Source organism: Panthera tigris, chromosome B2 (genome assembly GCF_018350195.1).
Source record: "Panthera tigris isolate Pti1 chromosome B2, P.tigris_Pti1_mat1.1, whole genome shotgun sequence".
Taxonomy (NCBI): Eukaryota; Metazoa; Chordata; class Mammalia; order Carnivora; family Felidae; genus Panthera; species Panthera tigris.
This window is the reverse complement of record NC_056664.1, coordinates 1,540,383-1,563,573: the sequence shown is the minus strand read 5'-3', so window position 1 is coordinate 1,563,573 and position 23,191 is coordinate 1,540,383. Positions and strand designations below refer to the sequence as shown.

The following is a 23,191-nucleotide window of genomic DNA, read 5'->3' as shown; positions in this document are numbered from 1 at the left end:
TAGTCTGGATTCTCAATCCCGTTCCATTGGTCTGTATGTCTGTCCTTATGCCAGTACCACATACTGGCATGTATTGGTTGCCTTAGCCTTTACTGAGCCTTGAAATCAGGAAGTGTGAGTCCTCCAGCTTTGTTCTTCTTTCTCAAGATTGCTTCAGCAATTCACGTTGAAATTTAATGTGAATTTGAGGAATAGCTTTTTCTTTTCTGTAAAAAAAAAGCTGTTGGAATTTTGATAGAGATTATATTGATCTGTAGATCACTTTGGGTAGTATTAACATCTTAACAATATTGTCTTCCTATTTAGGAACACAGGACATCCTCTTTGGATCCTAATTTCAGGAATGTTTTATAGAATTCAATGTGCATATCTTTCACCTCCTTGGTTGAATTCATTCCCAGGTATTTTATTCTTTAATGCTATTATAACTGGGATTGCTTTCTTAGTTTCCTTTATGGAATCCTGTTCAATGCTAGTGTACAGAAACAGAACTGATTTTTGTGTGTTGATCTTGTACTCTTCAACTTTTCTGAGTTCACTTATTACCTCCTGTTGATTCTTTGTGATCATGTCACCTGTGAATAGAGGCAGTATTATTTTTTCCTTTCCAATTTGGACACCTTAGATTGATTTTTCTTGTCTAATTGCTCTGGCTAGAACATTCAGTACAATGTTGGATAGCATAGTGTTGAGGAAGGCATCCTTGTCTCATCCCTGATCTTAGGGAGAACGCTTTTTCAGTCTTTCAACATTGAGGATGATGTTCACAGTGGGTTTTTTATAGATGCTCTTTATCATATTGAGGAAGAGCATGCTGTTTGAAGTGGTGAACCAATCTCTTTCTCATCTCATGTTCCATGAAAGGGGGATGTCCATAATAAAATTGGGTGAAATGGAGTTAAAATAGGAGTACTGTCCCATTTCAATAAATTCCACATCAAATTTATTTAAAAAATTGAATGATCCCAGCACAAAGGACTTAGCTGAATTCTCTACTAAAGAAGCCTGGCTTAGGGGCACCTGGGTGGCTCAGTCATTTCAGCATCCCAATTCTTGATTTCGGCTTGGGTCATGATCTCTCAGCTCATGAGTTCAAGCCCCATGTCAGGCTCTGCACTGATGGTGTGGAACCTGCTTGGGATTCTGTCTCTCTCCCTCACTCTCTGCCTGTCCCTGGTTTGCACTCTCACCCTCAAAATAAATAAACTAGAAGGAAGGGAGGAAGGGAAGAAGGGAGGAAGGGAAGGAGGGAAAGAAGGAAGGAAGGAAGGAAGGAAGGAAGGAAGGAAGGAAGAAAGGAAGGAACAAAGAAACTAAGAAAGAAAGCAAGAAAAAGAGACAGAGAAAGAAAGAAATCTGGCCTAATGACCCAGAGAGAGATCAAGTTTGGACGCTTGTACTGTGGTTTTCCCAGGAGTCTTCCACTGCCTGAGCTCACCTACTTTGTTTACGCTCACTCAACAACCACGTGGCTTTGCCCAAGTCCACTGGATTAATTTACAGGCAAGTTGCTCTGTGTAAAGACCCAAGGAAATATAGAGAACTGATCTGGGGTTGAATGCTGGGAACACTGATGGCCCCCAGAGAGAATGACTACTATTTCTTTCAAAATCCATGGGTTGTCCTAAAGCCCTGTCCACCCCAGTTCATAGTTTTTCTAAATTTTCATTCTGCCAAGAGGTCTATTCTTCTAAAGGATAAAGAGGGGCCCCTTGCTAGCTCAGTGGGAAAATGTGTGACTCTTGATCTTGGGATTGTGGGTTTAAGTGCCATGTTGGGTGCCAGAGGGTACTAAGTAGGTAGGTAGGTAGGTGGGTAGGTAGATACATACATACATACATACATACATACATACATAAAGAGAATGAGGAAGGGGCGAGACAGAAGAAAACTGAAAGGCTCTATCAGCAGAGGACACTGGTTTTTCAATATAAACACCAAAAATGCATGTGATGATGTTTTCATGCATCTGTAAGGAAAGGAGAAAAAAGCAGACCATGCGACAAGTTTCCACAAAATTAGATATACTTAGTTTAAGGGTTTTTATTCTTGGTCATGTGCTTTCCAGTTCTGATATTTAAAATGCTTTTTCTTTTGCTTTGGTACTTTAGATGTTAATGATTATAATAAAAACAGGTGTACTTCCGACCAACAGCTTTATATTTAACTAAAACGTATCAAATCCTATTCAAAATAACTGGTTGCAAAGTAGTCTCAGATCACACAGAACAAAAAGCATTCACAACAAAGGTCACTTGGGGTAAAAACTAAGGGCCCAGGCTTCTGCCCTTTTGGAGATTTTCATCATATAAGATGACTTCAAGTACTGTCCAATATTTGTCTTTCCAATGTCCATACGGAGTATTGTAAATAAAATATTACACGTAACTGCATTTTGCTACTTAGACAACACTGAGTCTACCCTGAGTGAACTAGACTGAGCTTTGCTGTGGGAGGGGAAGTTTTATTTGTAATAAGTTTGTACTGAATGAAATTATAGTTAAGCTGGAAGGGTCATATTTCAGACAAGCAGGTTAGAATAAATTTCCAAAGATTTAGAACAGGTGCCTAAGAGGACGACAGCTCAGTGTGCCAACGAGCTGGGGACAATGACGTACGGGAGCTGAGAGGAATCGACATTGAAATTGGAGCTAAACAGGGATCTTGTGACACCCCCCCCCCCTGCCAGGGTGGGGGGTGCGGGAAGGAGACAGATCCAAGCACCAGGAGAGAGTAAACCTCAGGACCAGTTAGACGCAGGGCAGGAAATGTGAACGTGTATCGGTACCATTTTCTGGGTCATATGCTCAGCGCTGAGAATTTGCAGATGAATGAAAGACATGATTCGTTCTTCAAGGACGTTAACCTACAGAGGAACAGAGCCCAGGGAACTTATGACGGTAACATCCACAGGGTGCTATGGGGGACACCGGAGGGTGCAGAAGGGGCTTGCGGGTCAGGGTGTGTGTGAGAGACTGACAGCGGCATCTTGCACCCTCGTGCACAGACACGCACAACAGGCGGGGAGTGCAGGAGGGCTATTTCTGCAGCGGTCTCCCGGAGGACTTGCACACGGTCCCCACACGCCAGCAGGCAGAGCGAAGAGACTCACCCTCCCCCATTTGTCCGTGTCCACATGCTTCTCCGTCCCCAGGCCAGCGGAGCACGGGGCCTGGCCGTAGGGGACCCCAGGAAAGGCTCGCAGGGGTGACAGGACGACGGGCTCTAAGCAACGCTGCGTGTGGTGTATGAGTTTGGAGTGTGTCCAGACCGCCTTTAGTTTCACCGCTGTGGGGGGGGGGGGGGGGGGGGGGGGGGGGAGGGGGCGTGCAGCCGAAGTCTAACACCAGGAGCTGTGCCGTCTGAAAATGCGGGGGTGAAACCAGGAGGCGGCTTTGCCTGGAAAACAAGTGAAAAGCTGCCTCAGTAAATTCATTTCAGCTTGAGTTTCATCGAAGAGAAAACCAGGGTCAGTGACGGCTGACTGACCACACTCCCACGATGGACAACAACCAGCACCGAGCCTGTGACTTTCCACACTTGTCACAAGCCGTGATCTCTCTGCAGACACAACGGGTCTGCATTTCAGGTGCAGAACACATGTGATCTTCTCTTCGCGCCGGACAACGGACAAACGGAGGCGTATTAAACATTTTAAGACTTTATTGAAGCACAACTGGATTGACTCAGGCGGCACGAGGCCGGAGGCAGCCAGGAAGGCCCCCAGCAGCTGAGGAGGGCTGCGGACCAGAGCAGCAGCAAAGTGAGGAGGCACCGACGGGCTTACGCTCGGGTTTACTTACATGGCCACCACGGCATCGGGGCCACGTCAGCCTCGTGGTGTCTGTCGTGTCCGTCTCTAATGGATTCGTCCCACTATGTGGCATTAAAAGCACTGCGTCACTTTTGGTAAAGAAGAGAGCACAGTTAAGCTTACTTGTAACTTGACCTCAGTTTAAGGAGCAAACCTTTGTCTCCCTGCGTTGGAAATACGCCCACTCTTTACTTCAGTGTTTTCCAAAGGGACCAGAGGTAGCCTTTTGGGTGGAAAAATTCTTCCTCTGTACAACTGCCGGTACAATACACAATACGTGGCAGATAAGATACCGTAACGTGAAGAATTTCTGGACCCCACCCACAAAACCTAAGTGGCACAGCCCAGTCACTGTGACAACCAAAACATGCCCCAAATAAACAGACGAGAAGGTGGCAATGCTCTGAATGTTAGCACAGAGGCGGCCGATTTACTGCTTGAAGAAACAAAGTGTTTTGTTTCATGTGACTTGCTCTGCAGTTTCCTTTTAATTAAAAGTTGATTCCCTTTTGGAAGCGAGATTCATATTTCTTAGCTTCTTTTAAATTTTTTTTTAACGTTTATTCATTTTTTGAGACAGAGAGAGAGAGAGACAGAGCATGAATGGGGGAAGGTCAGAGAGACAGGGAGACACAGAATCTGAAACAGGCTCCAGGCTCTGAGCTGTCAGCACAGAGCCCGACGCGGGGCTCGAACTCATGGACCGCGAGATCATGACCTGAGCCAAAGTCGGCGCCCAACCGACTGAACCGCCCAGGCGCCCCTCTTAGCTTCTTTTAAAAGCAGCAGCCCGGGAGCCTGGGTGGCTCAGTCACTGGAGCGTCCGTCCGACTTCAGCCCAGGTCATTTCTCACGGTTTGTGGGTTTGAGCCCCGTGGCAGGCTCTGTGCTGACAGCATGCAGCCTGCATGGGATTCTGTTTCTCCCTGTCCCTCTGCCCCTCCCCCACTCCCACTCTCTCAAAAATAAACATTAAAAAATAAATAAATAAAAGAAGCGCAGTAAAGTGAAAAAAGTGAGAAAAGGTCATTTCACAAAGAAGTTGAGCACATTGACTGTATCTCCTGGAGAGACGTAACCTTGAGAAATTCAACACCGTATCATAGTTTTATATAGAACAGAATAGTTACATTAACAAGTACTTTGCGCTTAATAATCTGTTACTGTGGTAACAAATCGTCCCGTGTGGGCAGGGTCATGATGCCCTCCCCCCCCCCCCCCCAGGGGCCGGTACTGTGACGACTGTGAAGACAGAACGGCGCTCTCTAGACACCGGCTCACGAGGCACATGCATGCTCCTGTGTGTTTCACATGAGCAAATCCACGCTGCGGAGAGGCCGCTGTGAACACAATGAGAGTGGTAAAGCTTCCATGATTGTGCAAACCTTCTTAGACCTGAGAACACGTCAGGGAGAGGAAAGGACGCAATTGAGGACTTCGTATAAAACCTCAAGGGTCCCCGGTGACCGGCCTTCAGAGGCACCGAGGGCGAACACCAGGAACATAATTGTGGAAGGCTTCAGGGAAGCTCTGGCCCACACACCAGTGGGTACTTTTTCTTTTTCTGTTTGTCTTTTCTTGGGGGGGGGGTGACGTTGCTCGTGAATGGAGCATGTCTTTTTGTGTTTGCCACAAGCCCTACCTGTCACTACCAAGTCAGACACAGAATATCAATTGCCATCCTATCTCCAGCCTGCTCTGCTGGCTGACAAGACTCTAGCTTCTAATCATCTGACAAGACTCTAGCTTGGCCCTTACAATGCAATTTTTCTTTCAGGAAGCTCTGGGCCCAACGTGGGGCCTGAACTCACACCTGCAGATCAAGAGTCGCATGCTCTCTCGACTGAGCAGCCGGGCGCCCCCAGCTCAGCCCTTACTCAGCCTCTCTGGTGCTTCATCTCTGACTCTCCCCCCCCCCCCTTTCTAGTCACATTCAGAGACTTCCAGTTTCAGGAAAGCATCGCAACCCCCTCGACCGTGCCTTTCCATATTTGTTTTCTCTGCTTTCTCAGCTCTCATTCATCCTTCAGAAATTCAACTCATATCAGGATCAGAGCAGGGGTGAGGCAAGTGAGGCACTTAGGGTACACAATGTAAGGAGGGATTCACTCTCTGGTGCCCTGGTGTGTGTTTGTCCAACACCACCCAGCAGTTAGCTGAATCCTCACACGACCCGCCTGGTGCTGTAAGCAAAACGTTAGAAAAGATTAAGAATGTTACTCGATATTTCTAGAAACTCTCTTGGTTTTTAGGATGCCACAATTATTTGTATTACACCTGAATAGTGGCTTGCACCAAGGCTGCACTGTTCCTTGCTGTGTACCTGAGGAAACAAGAAGATGCTCTGGGAGGGACGAGACACACAGGTAAGTATGCAGGTGCAACGCGATATGGCGGGTGCTCTGACGAAGGGGAGGGTTAGAGCCCTTGAGGGATCTGACTCTGAGACAATCGACCGCAAAGCTCCATGAAGCACAGTCTGATTGGGCTGTCTTAAAACATGAGTACGGATGGTTAGACATGGGACATAAGAGCCTTCCAGATGGAACGTATGCACAGTTACCAGGGCATTCTGGAAATGGTCCTTTGGGACCTCAGATGTACAGACTGAGCAGGAAAGGGAAAGGCAACGAGGCTGGAAGAGGAGGCTGGACATGAAGAGTCTCGAGCCGTCGGCAGATGCTGAGGTGGTACATGATACTGGCTCTGGGTTTTACGACCGTCACTGTGGTGATGGTGTGGAAGATGGACCCCCACACAACAGGTGGATGGGGGTAGGGCTGGAGACAGGGACACTGGTTCCAAGGCCACATGAACAATGTAGGAGGGCTCCAAGGAGGTGGTGATTCGAGATCGAAGGAGGCAGAGATGAGTGTAAACATTTGAAGGGAGTCGGGTAGAACTTACTGACCCGCTGGCTACAAGGACCAGATGAGATGTACAAGCTCCCAGGAAGTGACTGTCCTGCTTCTAACCAGAGGACTGGTTTCCCTTTTATGTCTCTTGTCTCTTGCTGTGTTCTGGCAGCCCGTACCCCACTACCCTTCTCTTTACGTTGACTTGACTGGCTTGCAAATCTTACAGCTTAATCTTTCTTGCCTATATATTCACATATAGCCCTAATGTTGCTTAAGCTCAAGTTTTGTACTTTGGCGGAGGTCAAAAGCTCAGTTTCACTAGGACGTTCCGTTTCCTTCTCCCTGTTCAAAACCCAGTGATCATATTTTCCCAAATCAGCCTCTTTTCTCAACTTTTCCTTTGGAGATGGAACTACCCCTTCCTGCACCTTATGGCTGGAAATCCTCGCTTTCGGTCTTTCCTAGGTTCAAACTCTTGGACATACACAAATCACAAAATGAGTAGGGTCAAAAGTAGACTCGCTTCTGTAACATGGGGAAGATGAGACAGCTGTTGAGGAAGCCTGGGTCCCTGGGGCATCTCATCTCTGACAGCAACGTGTACAGGAGTCATGTTCAGAGACAAAGCTAGAGTGATCTCTGAGAACAGGAAGGGTGATTAAAGAGTAGGAGAGTGATTTTGTGCTGTTATTACACTTGCCACTCTCCCAAAGCCTTGGTTAGCTACAGTGCATTCTCTTCAAAAATCTATCTTCCTTGAAGATGTCCCTGGCTCTAAGGGCTTTTTATCTACTTTTCTACACTAACAACCAATGTTCCCTGCCTCTAGTTCACATGCCAGAGTCTTCAGATAGCAGTGACCCCTACGAAGATGGCAACACTCTCTCTTCTCTACAGGAGCAAGTACCCTCACGCCTCTTCCCCTGCCAAGCCCTGAGGTCACTGTGCTGAACACAGCTCTTGTACAGGCATTTCTTGGGATTTTCCTGAGAGCCCAGAAGACCCAGAACATAAAACTCTCTCCTTTGACCTGGCTACTGTCCAAACAGGTTTAGAAACTGGAAATCTTACTCTTAGAAAAAATAATAAGACAGACTAATAAAAACTTATCAGCCCTTACAGTTTTTAGAGACAAACTAAAGAATTAAATGATGTATATGACACTTAAAAAAGCTGTGGACAAATAATCTAACAGAAAAAATAAGCAAAAGAGCCAGATACACATGCTACAAGAAGAGACATCCAAAGGTCCAGTAGATACATGAAAATGTGCTCATCCTCATTAGTCATCAAGAAAACATGTATGATAACTATAAAGAGATAATACTAGATACCCATGGGAGTGGCTAAAGGTAAAAAGATCGACAAAACTGAGTAGTGATAAGGCTGTAGAGAAAGTAGAACCATCTGCTGGTAATAGAACCATTTTGGAAGATTATTCAACAAGTACTACTATAATCAGGGACCAGCCCTCCCACCATCAGGTGCACAGCCAGAGGTGCATATACATGCACACCAAACGGATATTCCTAGTGGTAGTCTTTGCAATAGCTCCAAACTTGAAGCCACTGAAGATCTTAGATTCTTAACCTACTATTTGTTGACTTATTTTTGCCACTCAACCATTTTGCTGATCTGTGACGAAAATTCATAGCTGGCATCCCATGCCAGTCTAACTGCAAATCAGGGCTAGGAGGGCAGGGATGCAGTCATGATCACCCTCTCCTGAAGCACAGGGTCTCAAACATTCAACAAAGTTGAACAGACATCTGTTGGACTGAACTGAGTTAAGGAAAGCCTCTGGGTTGGGAGCCTGGAGGACCAAGAACATCACTGACAGAAATAGAGAACTTGGAAAAAGGAGCTGGTTTAGATTAAAAGAGAGCTATTCTCTTGAGTTGTGAGAAAATTTAGCAAGTTTGCTTTCAACCGTCTTCCCCTGAAGCTTGTGCTTGGTTGTCAGGTTGGAAAAGGGTAAGGAAAGTAGCAATGTCAACAAACAGCAGAATGAAAGAGAGGGAGTGCGTGACCATGTAGTCAGCAAGAACATCAAAGCAGGATTCGTGATAATGCAAATAATTTGCCTGGACAAGAGACTGACTTGTTGATGTTTACACTGAGATTTTTTTAAATGTATTTTTATTTACTACATGATTATTGTAAGACCAATCGAGTGCATTTTTTTAAGTAGATTCTACACCGACATGGCGCGTGAACTCATGACCTCGAGGTCAAGAGTCATGTGTTCTACCACCTGAGGGAGCCAGGCACCCCCACACTGGGATTATTTGTAATGTTTTTGGCTTTTGAGAGAGCTCAAGCGGGGGAGGGGGCAGAGGGAATGAGAGAATCTTAAGCAGGCTCCACACTCAGCACAGAGCCTGACGAGGGGCTCGATTCCATGACCCTGGGATCATGACCTGAGCCGAAATCAAGAGTCGGACACTCAGTTGGGAATTGTTAATACACGACTTAACCCACTAAACTCTGCATTGTATGCCGCAGCTCTACTGAACAACGATGAGGAACAGAACCAGTTGGAACCCTGCAGCTGGCACATGCTTACAGCCGAGGACACTCCCACTGCCCTCAGCTTGCTCCGCAGGTACCCCCCACCCCGGCCCCCCGCTGCTGCCTCGTGTGGAGGAGCTCCTGGGTTGCGTCTCAAAGGACTGGACTTGAACAGTGGAACCTGAAAGCAGCTAAGTATATGGGCTGCAGAAGGATCCCGTGGCCAAAACACAGGAAGGAGATCGCAGGGAATGAACTCCCAGGATGGGAGGCACCAGAAGCCTGATCCAATCCCAGGACACAATCCACCTAACCTCACACGACGAGAAAGATCACCTGAACAGGCCTATAACTATTAAAGAAAGTGAATCAATAATTAATAACCTTCCAAAAAGAAAGCACTAGGCCCAGACAGTTTCACTGGTGAATTCTAGCAAAAGTTTTAGGAATAAATGGTACCAATTCCCCATACTCTCCTCCAGAAGACAGAAGCAGAGGGTATACTTCCTAATTCATTCCAAGAGGCTAGCATCACCCTAATACCACAATCGGATGAAGACATTATAGAAAGGAAAACTACAATGTCTTTCGTGAACACAAATGCAAAAATTCTCAACAAAATACCAGCAAACCAAACCCATTAGCGTATAAAAAGAATTGTACACCATCACCAAATAGGCTTCCTTCCAGGTATACAAGGCTGGTCTAACATTTGAAGATGAATCAGTATAATTGATCACACCAACAGGCTAGAGAAGATGAACAGAAAAAGCATTTGAAAAAACCCAACACTCTTCCATGATAAGCACTCTCAGCAAACTAGGAAGAGAAGGGAACCTTCTCAGGATGATAACTAATATTTTTAAACACCCTAGAGCTTCCATCTAAATAATGGTGAGAAGCTAGGAGCTTTCCCACTAAGATAGGGAAGAAGGCAAGGACGTCCCCTGTTAACACTCCCATTCAATGCCGTCCTAACTAATGCAACAAGACAAGAAAAGGACATTAAAGATATAGAGGTTGGGAAGAAAGGAATAAAACTGTCTTTGTTCACAGAGGACATGATAATCTATACACAAAGTCTCAGGAAGTCAAGAAAAAGAAATCTACTCCAGGAACTAAAAGGTGACTACAGATAGCAAGGTCGACAGATCGAGGTCCATAAACGAAGGTCACTTGCTTTCCTGTATATCAGCAATGAACAACTGGAATTTGAAATTAAAAACACAATACCATTTACATTGACACCAAAATAATGAAATACTTCAGTATAAATCTAATACACCATGTGCAACACCTATATGAAGAAAACTACAAAACTTAGATTAAAAAAAAATTACATGGGGCGTCTGGGTGGCTCAGTCCATTAAGCATCCCACTCTTGACTTCAGCTCAGGTCATGATCTCATAGTTCGTGGGCTCGAGGCCCACATCAGGCTCAGCACTGACAGTGGGAGGAGACTGCTTGGGATCCTCTCTCCCTCTCTCTCTCTGCCTTTCCCCCACTGGCACATGCTCGCTCTCCCTCTCTCTCTCTCTCTTTCTCAAAATAAATAAGTAAACCTTAAAAAAATAAAATAAAAACAGGGGCACCTGGGTGGCTCAGTGGCTTAAGCATCTGACTTCAGCTCAGTCCATGATCTCATAGTTCATGGGTTCGAGCCCCACATGGGCTCTGTGCTGACAGCGTGGGGCTTGGAGCCTGCTTAGGATTCTCTCTCTCTCTCTTTTTCTCTCTTTCTGCCCCTCCGCTGCTCTCTTTCTCTTTCAAAATAAACTTCAAAAGAAAAAAAAAAAAAACCAACAAAAGCAAGAAACGCAAGCCACCATCCATGCCTGGTTTCTCTGTGTAGAAGTCCTAGTGAGGGTTTGTGTGACTGATCTTCTGGCTCCACACTCTGTCCCTCCTAACTGCACCAAATCTGAGCCTCTGTCCCCGCACACATTCTAGGTATTACTGGGCACCAGAACCCTCTATTCAGAAAGCTGAACTTGCAACAGAAAGGTTCATTTCTAGGCTGAAAAGGTCACTTTCTGTATTCCTTTTGGCAGCTAGGTATTTGCCCAAGCAACGCTGCACTCTGCGACTGTCTTCGGAGGGCTTTGGTTAGAGTGAAGAATCTTGGAGGTTAGAGAAAAATCTCAGAAAACACTGGCAGGACAAGAACAAAACCTGAAGCTAGCAGCCCTGCATTTGTCTAGAGAAAACTGAAACCTGTTCACCCTGCAACTGCTGGGTAGATGCCTCCTCCAGAGCAGAGACTACCCCCCCTGCCCTTCCCCCCCCCAGGATAGTTCACATTCTCCCCCACCTGTTGGCAGGCCTCATGCAGTCCAGCTCCCGCTCCAGAACTTACAGTACGGTCACCGCCTGCTCCCCGCTCTCCGGGTGCTGTCCCCGCACCCAGGCCTGGAGCTCCGCGGGCAGGATGGTCAGGAACTGCTCCAGCACCAGCAGCCCCAGGATCTGCTCCTTGGGGTGTGTTTCTGGGGTCAGCCACTGGCGGCTCAGCTCGCGGAGCCGGTGCAGCGCCTCCCGGGGCCCAGGCGCCTCTTGGTAGCAAAACTGCCTGAATGAGGTTCCTTCCTTCCGATGCTGGATTCTGTTTCCACACATGTTCATCCTTCACCTTCAGGGTCACAAGCCCCACGGGCTCCTCTGGAACTTGGGGTCAAAGCGCCAGCCGCGCTTGGCTTCATTTCATGATCTGCTGCACTGAGACACCCCCACACAGGGCCCGTTACACTCTCCTTGAGAGATTTCCCTCCAGGTTCTTTCCAGCTGCGAGGAAGCAGGAAACGCTCCGAACGGGACGAGCTCGATGCCAGCCAGATACATGCTAACTCAGGAAACACCGCGGAAATAGTTAGAAAATAAATGCTAAAATTACTTGCATGCTACCAAAAACATTTCCAGAGGAGCTGTCCTAAGCAAAGAAAGCTTGTCAGAGACGAGGGACCACACGCTGGAACTCCCCACACTGAGATTCTTGCTGTTTCTGCCGCCGGTGAACTAGCTGCCCTCCCTCTGTGACCCCCCAGGGATTTGCTCACCTGCGCTTTGGGACTGACCCTCTGCACGCCTACCTCCGTGTAGGGGCTGAGCTCCCCGTCTACGCAACAACAGCACAGGTACACCCTCAGGTTCTGACGCGCTCCTGCTGCCCAGCAGGGCCCTAGGCTCGCCCTGCAGCAGGAGCTGACCCGCGCGGCCCACCAGGAGCGTCGGGCTCGGCTGAGTTGGGGCTGCTGCCCCGCATCCCGGAGGCGGCCGGACGGACGGTGGGCTCACCCCAGGACAGGTGGGTGGGAGAGGGGTGAAGAGCGAGCGCGTGGAGGCGGGGGGCCCTGGCTGTGATCTCCACCCCGGGTGTGACATTTACTGTTATAATGAGGGGAGAGGGGGGGAGGTCAGCGCTGGGGCCCCTCCGGGTGCAGACGGCTTTGGTCCGGGGTCCGCCATCCTGTGGCCACACCCGCGTCCGCGTTCCTGCAGGGTGTGCTGGAGGCGGGCAGTTCTCTTCCCCGACGGGGACCGTGTGGGGAGGGTCGAGGGGACCCGGGCCCAGGCCCTCCCCCTCCCCCCACGTCCGTGACGTCACAGCCCAACAGGCTGGGAGCTCAGAAGACAGATGATCAGTAATTCCAAGTAACTCCGGGCCCCTGTTCTCCGGGGGAAACAGGAAGGTCTCGGGTTCACGCGTCTTCCGTGCGACACAACCGATAGACTCGGGAGCCCCACTGGAGGGGGTGGCCTGCCTGGAGCGGGGGGGGGGGGGGGGGGGGGGGGGGCGGACGGCGGCCCGCCTGGAGGACGGGGTGTGGCCTGCCTGGAAGGTAGGGGGGCGGCCTGCCTGGAGGAGGAGAGGATGGCCTGCCTAGAGCAGGGGGAGAGCAGCTCGCCTGGAAGAGGAGGGGGTGGCCTGCCTGGAGGAGGGGGGAAGATGGCCTGGAGCAGGGCGGAGGGGCCTACCGGGAGGGGTGGGGGAGATGGCCTGGAGAAGTGGGGGGAAAGGTCTTCCTGGAGGGTAGGGGGGGCGGCCTGCCTGGAGGAGGGGGCGGTGGCCCGCCTGGACGCGACTTTCAGAGCGGAAGGGCGCGCCCGCGAGGCCCCAATCCGGCCTCTGCACCGCTCCGGCCGCGCCCTCCGCGCAGGCTCCCCTCCCCTTTAGCCGGCAGAGCCCCTCCCACCGGAAGCCGGGCCGCGCGCCGCGGAGCCGGAAGTAAATATCAGCGGCCCCCGGGTCTGGCCGAGGTGGGTCCTAGAGCAGCCGGCAAGGGAAAACCTAGAGGTTCGGAGGGCTCTCTAGGACGCGGGCGGCCTCCCGCTCTCGGTGGTGCCGTAGTCTGCGTTTGCTGCACCCAGAGCGCCCCCAGGCCTCGCAGCTGTCAACCGTGCGCCCGTCCTTTCAGGGTTGTTTGCTTCTCCCACCAACACGGCCCAGAGCGCCTGCAGACCCCCTTTTTTGTGCTGGGAAGAGGCATGCACCCTGATGCTGGAAATAAGGCAGGAAGCTGGGAGAACCTTAGCTTGTTGCCAGAAATCTCCAGTTGTGCCCAGACGCCGTGCTGTCCCAGCCCCACGATGGGCGGGTTCTGCAGTCTGACACCTTGATGGTCTATCTCGTATTCCACACCCTCTCCAGGCTCGCGTGGGCTCTGAAACCTGAATAAATGTTCATTGCTTCCCCTAGTGTCCAGTACATGAATCAATGGATGACACACCCAGAAAACGCTCGTGTAGAATTTTGACGCTTGTAAGGGAGGAAAACACAATTTTCCCTCGACCCTTCTAACTTCTTGGCTGGCGTCCCGGTAAAACAGATTAAGGACAGATTAAGGAGGGGGAAACACAAGTTTATTAATGTGTATATCTCACGTACACGTGGGAGAGACCTAGGGAAAAATGAGTGACTCTCAGAGGTGGCTGAGAATTCAGGCTGGAATCTCACCTTCAGCTAAAGACAGAACAAAGAGCGTGCAAGGGAGACCAGGTGTGGGAGCTAACCAGGAAAGGTATGAACAGGAGTAAGGTTTGTTAGTGCCTTCTTGTTTCTTGTGACTCGGGGTCGACCTTCTCTTCCTCACAGAGAGCAAGACATCCTTACAAAAGGGTAACTTGTACTCTTTTCTGGGCTTCTCCTGTGTCTGCTATTTCTCAAAGTAATCCTTATGCCAAAAAAAGGATATTTTGCTGCCGTTCAAACTCATGCTTTATTCTGATCCCTTTCCTGATGATAATCTCTTGATCTGAAAGGAAGGAATACCCGTCTTATACCCATTCCCTTCATAACATGTAAGGACATCTTCCTTGAGCTGTCCAGATCAAACTCTGCTCTCTAACACGTTTCTCCAGCTCAGGAACTACATATTTACTTTACTTCTAATTCCACTCTGAGATTCTTTCAACTGATAACAGACTATAGACATAGATGACCCCACCCAGCCCCAGCGTGGAGACTGAGCTCTTCAGTATTGCGAAGTCCAGACTACAAAATTAAGCCTTCTGGGAGCACCTGGCTGGCTTGGTCAGTAGAGAGTGGGACTCTTGATCTCGGGGTTGTGAGTTTGAGCCCCACAGTGGGTGTAGAGATTTCTTTTATGATTTGGTCCCTGTTAATCTCCCCAACTTTTTCCCCCACCACATCCTTGCAGCAAACACTTCACAAATACCATTTTGAAGTACTTTGGGTCCCTCTGGGCCTTTGTACATGTTGTTCCCTCTGCTAAAATCGGACTCCCTGAGATCCTTTTCAGGCTTTCCCTGCCTTATACTGAGGTCTTCACTTACACAGCACTTCAAGAAAGCTTTCTCTTCGAGCTCCTCCAGCACTCATCACACTGTAGTACAACTGCATCCTGGGTTCCTTGTCTCAAGGAGTTTATCTTACGTTTTCTCAAGGAGTCACATTAGCATTGGGAGGAGGGGGCTCTTTGGAGGTTTCTGAAGAAAAGACATTTAACAGGCATTCCCTGTGTCCTACCTCGTAGATTAAATGCCATTTTACTTTGCAAACGGAGGGGTATGACAAGTGGGAGATTCTTTAAGTTTTGTGAAAGCTTTTCTGAGAATAATTCTCATTCCGTGCAAGAATCAGAAACTGGAACATCACAGGGAGTAGAGTAGATCCAGGCATATAAGACGGATTCTGGATAAGAAACCACATCCTCCTCCATACCCATTCCTTTGCAAGGAATTTTGAATCTCCTTTCCTTTATTTAATCTGCTCTTCATTTTTCTTGTTGGGGAAGATAGTTTTGAGGAGGTGAAGTGTGCAAGAGGTGTCCAGGATTCCAGAGTTAACAGGGGTCTGGCAGAAAAAGGAAGGGGACAGGAGGGAAGGAATCGAGAAACAGAAGTTTCATGGAGGAAATTGTTAGCCCAAGTTCATCTAGTGTGGAGCTAATACTTCAAGCGCCTGGGTGGCTCTGTCAGTTGAGCTTCCTACTTGGGCTTAGTCATGATTTCGTGGTTTGTGGGTTCGAGCCCTGAGTTGGGCTCTGCTCTGACAGTGCGGGGCCTGCTCGGGATTCTCTCTCTCCCTCTGCCCCTCCCTGATTCATGCTTTCTCTCTCTCAAAAATTAACTAAGTAATTAAAAAAGACTTCAAACCTTGAATGATTGAATTAGATGAAAGTCCTAGTCATTTCTCCTCCCGTTCTCCTTTTCTTTGTTTTCACTGTTAGAGTAGGCAGTAGGTTAGGCTCTAACAGGGTGCCTGGAGGCCAGCCAAGGGGTAGTGGTGCCCGGCTGTGGGGAAGTCCAAGACTGGTCTGGCAGCACCCCACAACAAATCCACAAGAAGCCAGATCAAACCAGACGCACCCAAGACAAAGGAGGTGCAAACCCTGACCGACTAAGGGAGAACAGGTGGGGAAAGCTGCCCCCAAACCCCCTCCCCCAGTAATAAATACTCCACCCCCCAGCCAACAACTGTCAGTAAGAGATCAAAACCCCAACCTGAGGCATACGGCTTTCCTTGAGCTCACCCGCCCTGACATCTTGAGGGTGTGCTCAGTTTAATAAACATTCCTACTTGCATCGTTCAACCATCGTGTCTGGTCTGTCCTTAAATTATTTGTTGCGACAAGACCCGGATCCTCCGGCAACATCCCTGGGACCAGCTGGGCAGAGGCCTCTGGGCTTGGGGTCTTCCTAGGGCACCTGACAACATGGCTACCTTGTGTAAATGGAAACAAAGCTACCTGAAAAACATATATAAAGCACTTGCATGTAACATAATGTAAATTTTGTAGAATTGCTCAGTAAACATCTATTATTGCACACAAAAAAGAAGGACATTGGGGTGCCTGGCTGGCTCGGTTGGTAGAAAATGAGATTCTTGATCTTGGGGTTGTAAAATTCAAGCCCTAAAATGGATGTAGAGATTCCTTAAAAATAAAATCTTAAAAATAATTACATTGGTTGTCTGCAGAGTTATTGCAAATTGGAGGTGCTTGCTGAGATGTGGTGAATAAATGCCTATTTCCACTTTAATAAATGCAGCTGTAAAACCCAATTCCACGTGAGTGTACTAGCGAGCTAAGGAAGGATGTGTTCTGTTTTGAAAGGAGTTTGAAATGGACGAGACAAAGTTTTCAAGATACTTGAGTAGAACACCTGTCTTAGCAAGGCTCCTGTAGCAAAATGTCACAAACCAGGCGGTCTAACCGAAGTTTGTATCTTCTGGTTCCGGAAGGTGTAAAGTCCCACATCAGGGTGGCCCGAGAGGCTGGGTTCTGGTGAGGGCCCCTTCCTGTGTTTGGAAGGCAGTCTTTCCATTGTGTCCGCGCATGGCCGAAGAGCACAGTGAGGAAGCAGGTTTCTCAGGATTCTTTACCAAGACCCTAATCCCGTTCTGGAGGGTTCTACCCTTATGACCTCTTAATCCTAATTACCTCCACAGACCCCACCTCCTAATGCCATGACGTCAGGAGGTAGGGTTTCAACACACGGAATTTGGAGGGGCACAAACATTCAGTCCATAACAGAGATTGTCATATATTTGCAGCCACCTTACAACTCTTCCAGTTGTAGCAAACCGCTAGCAGAGCAAATGATCTTCATTCACAGAAATGCAGATGAATCGCGCCCGGTGGAATGCAGGAGATCATTGCCCTAGAAACTGACAGGCAAAAAAAAGTAAATCTATTCATACACTTACTTCAGCATTCCAGATTGCTTATAAATATGTAGTACTTCAAATTTTCTTACTGGTTGTTACACTGACACACACTCATTTTTATTTGGATGAGAGTTACAATTTTACCTTCTTTTAAGAACACAGTCTTTTAACAATTTGGAAACAGGGGGTATACACCAAAGGCAGAAACAAAAAACCAACTTGTGGCTGGCAAATGTAGACTAAAGAGCATGGTTTAGATCTGAAACCAGAAGAAGGGCTTTCTCTACTCCTTCTTCTCATGTCTACACCTGGAACGCAGTAGACACACTCACCCAGCAGCTCTGTGAAGGTGCACGCAATCATACTAAAATCAAACTTTTAAGATCCAATATACTAGGCATATAAAAAGTCATTTATGAGAACAGCATTTTTTTTTCCTTCTAGAGATTTCCAGCTACTATCTCCTCCCCCTCACATTATCTTCCCGTCCTTTTCTAAGTCACCCACTTTTCTATCAGAAGTTACAAATTCTTCCAAAGTCTTTAGAAATCCATTTGTCTCCTCCTGCAAAAAATAATTTTATGAGGGCAGTGGTTATACGTGCGTAAGATACATGATGTGCTGTATGTGTACGTATTTAATCAGGAGACACCTTGCCAGAATTAGTTTCATGCCCCCCCCCCTTAAGCTTTTATATTCCATTACCTATTTCTCTTGACCACAGTTAATTTCATACTGCAGGGAGTGAGCCTGTCTTGTAGTACTTGAACCATGTGGTTCCCGCTATGTGCATTCAGAACATGGCCCTCCAAATGGGAACGCTGGATCCTGTCCATGATGAGCATGTCCTGGGAATCCTACTGTTGCACAAAAACAGCTTTCTTTACACCTGCACCGCCTCTCACATTTTGACTGATGAGCATAAAATCAATAATGTGATGAGTCCAGTCATGAGTGGTCACAATGACAGGAACACACATGGCCATTCAGACATGAATCCTCTAGACCTGGCATTAAACATTTAACCTCAACATTCAGGACTTACTTCTTATCCTGAGTGATAAGGCAAGGCTGGAATGTGTTCCTGAGGCAAAACCAAAAGTTATTTAACTGCAATATAAGCACAAGGGCAGAAATTAATTTTATTATTTCTAAATTATCTTCTCCTGTCCTACCCCACCCTACTCTACCCTATCCTATCGCACTCTACCTAACCCTACCCTACCCCGCTCCACCCACCCTACCCTACCAACCCTACCCTATGCTATCCTACCCTAGCCCCACCCATCCTATCCCACCCTGTCCCATCCTATGTTGTATTTTCACTGGCCCAACCAGGGCTGCATCCCCTGGCACACAGTAGGCATTCATTAAACACTTGTTGGACGTTTGGTAGAGGCAGCAGGACGGGTCCGTGTCACGCAGAGACCCGCAGCACCCCGATCGTGAGGGGGGGACTTCACACGCAGTCCGTGAAGTGGGACGCGGGAGTGTGCGCGGTGACCGCGTTTCCGCGGGAACACAGGTGCAGGCACGCGAGCAAGTACGGACAGAGTGGGGATGCAGGAGCGCGGTGGGGACGGCGGTGTGGCTGCCGCGGCGCCCAGGGCACCGAGGGCACACAGCCCTGACCGCGGGCGCACGCGTCGTCCACCCGTGAGACTAGCTCCACGACTGGAAAGCGCAGGGCAGCACGAAGCACCCGTGTACGGCTGCACGGGCGGCAGTCCACGGGCCTCGCGCGCCGGGCAGCGCCGGGTGTGGGACCGGGTAAGAGGACACACACCCACCATCACCGCCCTCCTCCCCGCGCCGCAGCGCCGGCAGCTACGCGGACCAAATCTCGCGGTTTCCCGATATATCGCGATGCCTCAGCGGCTACAACGTCTGGCGATCTCCGCTCCCAAATCACTCGGCTTTCAAGAAGTATCGCGATACTTTCGCCTTCGCTATTTTCGGTGTTTTAACGGCCTCTGTGAGAAAATTTTAAGTCAATTTTTAATACTATATGTCTCTGAGAGCTCCATGCATAATTCTCAAGTCGATGCCGTTGCGTAGAAAATTACAGGAGGAGAAAAAGGATGTGTCAGAAGTGGGATTCGAACCCACGCCTCCATTCGGAGACCAGAATCCCCAGCGCGGGGAAGCGGAGCTTGAGTCTGGCGCCTTAGACCACTCGGCCATCCTGACACCCTGCGGAAGGGAAGAGATTTTCTACTGAAGTAGATGTCCAGGCCGGGCGCTTCTGTGACGCACACGCTTGTGCCGGAGGCAGCGCTGACGTCAGAGGTGCCCGCAGCAGCCGGAAGAGCAGAGAGCCACCTGTGGCCGGGAGAGGAAGCGGGCGGGAGGCGAGGAGCTGTTCTGGTAAACGCGGCTGGGGCGCCGGCCGGCCGGAGCGTCCCGAGCCCCCGGCCCGGTCCCAGCCTCCGGGCGCGCTGCTGGTTTTCTTTTCAGGAGAGGGAGGAACAACAACCAACGTACAAAACACCTCAGTTCCGCGGCGCGGCCTCTTCCTCCCCAGTAGTGCTCGCACGCGCCGGGGAGTTTGTTGGGCTCCGAAAGTGCCTGCGCCCCCCTGTGCAGGTGCGGGGGTGCCTGTGCGGGTGTAGGTGTAAGTACCTGTGCGGGTGAGGGTGCAGGTGCGGGTGCCTGAGCGGGTGCCTGTGTGGGTGCAGGTGTAACAGTGCGGGTGTCTGTGCAGGTGAGAGTGTTGGTGCGGGTGCCTGTACGGGTGCAGATAAGGGTATTGGTGCGGGTGCAGATGAGAGTGTTGGTTCGGGAGCCGATGCAGGTGTGGGTGCAGGAGCCCCTCCCCGCCCCCGGGCTGCTCCCGGATGCTGGGATCTGAGCCCCACGCGTCTGCTGCCAGGTGGGGGACAACAGCGCCACGCCTCCGCACGCGGGCTTTCCCGCTTTCTCCGCTTTGCTCGGAGTAATCTGAGCTCCGGGCCTGGACCACAAGCTCGAAAACCCTTTCCAGCAGCTGGACTGAGAGACCCTGGGGGTGTGGTAAACTGTGCGGAGAAACCCTGGCAGGCCCGATGCGGGTCCAGGACGGTGCCCGAGTGCAAAGTAGGGGCCCAATAAATGGATCTGACCCTTGTTTCTGCAGCTCCGCTTCGGGCTAAGCTCAGGGAGTAGGGACACATTTGAGAGTGTTCAGTACATTTTGTCCCGATGGGTTATTTTCTGTATTAACACACAAACGTTTTTCTTTCTGGGAGGCACAGGTTACTCTTTTCTTCACGAAGAAGAACTAATTTGAGGTTTAATAGGCCCTGTTTTAGATTCCCAGACTCTCTTGGTCTCACACCTGTTTTTGACAGTGAAAGAGAAAATGGGAGTGAGAAGTACATGGTTTCCTAATTTCCCTCTCTGCAAGGTGTGAGGTTTGCTGTACTTTAAGAAGCTGTAGTTCCGTGGGAAGGAAGTCATCCCACAAGTGATTCTAGACGTGGTAGGCGTGGCAGTTGTAACCTCTTAAAAAGCTGGGATTGTTACTGGTTTCCTAATTGCAAGGTCCTGCAGATACCCGGTCAAACCGGGTGCTGTCCAACGTTGGGTTATTTCTAATTTTTCACTCTCGTCAGCAAACGCTTCAAGAAACATTCCTGTGTAGATGAATATTTTCAAATATCCATAATTATTTCCTTACATTTCTAGAAGTGGAGTCCCTAGATTAAAGTTTATCCAGTCTTAAAAGTTTTTGATACATGCTGTCCAGCCGCCACCAGAAAATTTGAAGCCATCTGGATACCGCAAACCTGGCCAACAAAGGGTTGATTAAACAACAAAACATTTTAACGGGTGAAAGGTGACAGGACATCATTCTGCAACTCTGAGTGAGGTTCAAGGTTCGTGTTTGAATGGTTCTCACATTGCTTAACAAACAAGTGTTCATCTCTCCGTATTGATTTGCAAAACTCACTATAAGAAACATAAACCCTTGTGACAGTTTCTATTTATCAAGAACCCAGGCAGAAATTCCTATCTTTCACTATATTTTACCTTTTAATCTCATTAAGTCCCTTAAACATTCAGCCAATTTTCATAGAAACTATGAGTCATACAATTAACAGGGTTCCCTTATCAATCTTTAAAAATCGAACTCTGGTCCATATTTAAGGTCCTTTTTATCATGCTATACATTTACTTTTATTTCTGGTCACTTTTGTCCCATCCTTATCTCTCTTCCTTCTTTTATGGCATGTTAAACCGCTGCTACCTTGATTTTGGTTTTTAAATGGCTTGAAGTACTTTCTGGAATAAGGTGAGGTATAATTAAACATGTAAATATTTTTACTATTTCCTAATAATTATCGTGCAATAGGACTCCCCCATCCTAAATATTTATTTTTTTTATTTTTTAAATCTTTTTTAACGTTTATTTATTATTGAGAGACAGAGAGACACAGAGCATGAGCAGCGGAGAGGCCGAGAGATGGAGAGATGCAGAATCCCAAGCGGGCTCCAGGCTCCGAGCTGTCAGCACAGAGCCTGATGTGGGGCTCGAACTCACAAACCAGGAGATCATGACCTGAGCCAAAGTGGGATGCTTAACTGACTGAGCCACCCAGGTGCCCCCCTAAATTTTTATGAAAACATCTTCCACAAGAGGGACTTTGAAAGACCTGAAAAGTTTAAAGGGTGGAGGGAACTAAAAAGAAAAGCTGATGGTGGTGGTCTACACCAATTTGAAAAACGGAATTTAATTCCCATCCTCAAAATGAGTGTTTTATGTGACGCTGGTAAACACATCTGATTCTCTGATTATCATGTCCGAGAATTACTTTAAAGTAACAGGGATGGGGGTAGGAATGCAGAAGAGGCTATATTGGAAATGGGATTGGCCGTAAATTGATAGTTGTTGAAGCTAGGAGGAGTTGAAGCTGGGGAGTTCAGTGTGTATTTTCCTCACTTTTTGTGTGTGCTTAAAGGTTTCCATAGTGAAGAGTTCAATATGGGGGGTGGGGATGAGAATCACCTATAACCTCATTAAAAGCATCTGTTAATACTTTGGCATATTTTGCTCCAGTTTTTTGGGTTTTTTTTTTTTTAATGTGTAGGTTGAAAAATGTGAAATCTCTACCCTAAAATAAATTATCTTCTTTTTCTATTACATTCTTGTTGTGCATCCCAAACCCCAAAGTGGGTCTGGCAGTTGTTCCCCCACTATTATCCAGACAAATCCTGTGTGTTCTGAATGAGGAATCAGGGAGAGAGGAGTATACCTCAAAAAGTTACCTTCACATGCCTTGGCTACACTTCAGACTTCAAATGTAAAATTAAGCCAGCAAATAAGCCGCTTTTCTCTTCAATGGAGAACAAGGAAATGTAACTGGGCCAATACCATTATAGTTTGTGGTTTGAAACCCAGCTACTCCATGAACACCCTAGCAAAGGTCCCCAGTAACCTACACTGGTTTGGCTTCCTTGCTCTTCCTCACCGAGGCCGCGTGGAGGGGGCACTCCCGGGCTGAAGGAGGCGCACGGGTTTAGTGATCTGATTGCACGGTCAGGTAGAATTGTATTGCAGCCTCGGCTAGTGAATACCAGCCTGTCCGCCTCCAGAAAAGGGGCCGCTAGGAAGTGGAGCCCTAGGATTTCGGCCACCTCGGACCCCAGGGCTGCACAGGGAGGTCTGCAGCGCTCGGTCCCCTCGCCCACAAATCAGCTTTTGTTGCTTTCTACTTCTTTATCGTGTTATTTTTTCTCCTCTTAACTGACTTTATTACAGAAGCCACGTTCTCTTGTATCTTCCTGGGGAGTCCAGTTCAGCCGGGGTACCCGACACTGGGTGATTGTGCCGTTTGAATCAAAGAATCTTTGTCCTTCGTTTGTGAAGAGGCAATGCGCCCACCATTAGTACACGAAGAAAG

The 23,191-nt window shown here is 48.5% G+C and overlaps 2 long non-coding RNA genes and 1 other non-coding gene across 4 annotated transcripts; 1 reads left to right on the top strand and 2 right to left on the bottom strand.

The window, feature by feature from the left end:
• The first annotated feature begins 12,327 nt into the window (after positions 1-12,327).
• On the top strand, positions 12,328-13,876 carry LOC122238487. The gene is made up of 3 exons (XR_006217413.1): positions 12,328-12,485; positions 12,680-12,832; positions 13,597-13,876. It is a non-coding gene; the product is annotated as an uncharacterized LOC122238487 (long non-coding RNA).
• Positions 13,877-16,655: 2,779 nt separating this feature from the next.
• Positions 16,656-19,489, bottom strand: LOC107180586. 2 transcript variants are annotated; one of them, XR_006217414.1, is made up of 4 exons: positions 19,100-19,489; positions 18,355-18,419; positions 18,015-18,169; positions 16,656-17,309 (listed from the first exon to the last, which is right to left on the bottom strand). It is a non-coding gene; the product is annotated as an uncharacterized LOC107180586 (long non-coding RNA). The 2 variants fall into 2 exon arrangements; XR_006217415.1 differs by lacking the exon at positions 16,656-17,309 and adding an exon at positions 17,416-17,873.
• TRNAL-CAA lies at positions 19,394-19,499 on the bottom strand. The gene is made up of 2 exons: positions 19,462-19,499; positions 19,394-19,439 (listed from the first exon to the last, which is right to left on the bottom strand). It is a non-coding gene; the product is annotated as a tRNA-Leu (tRNA).
• Positions 19,500-23,191: the final 3,692 nt, after the last annotated feature.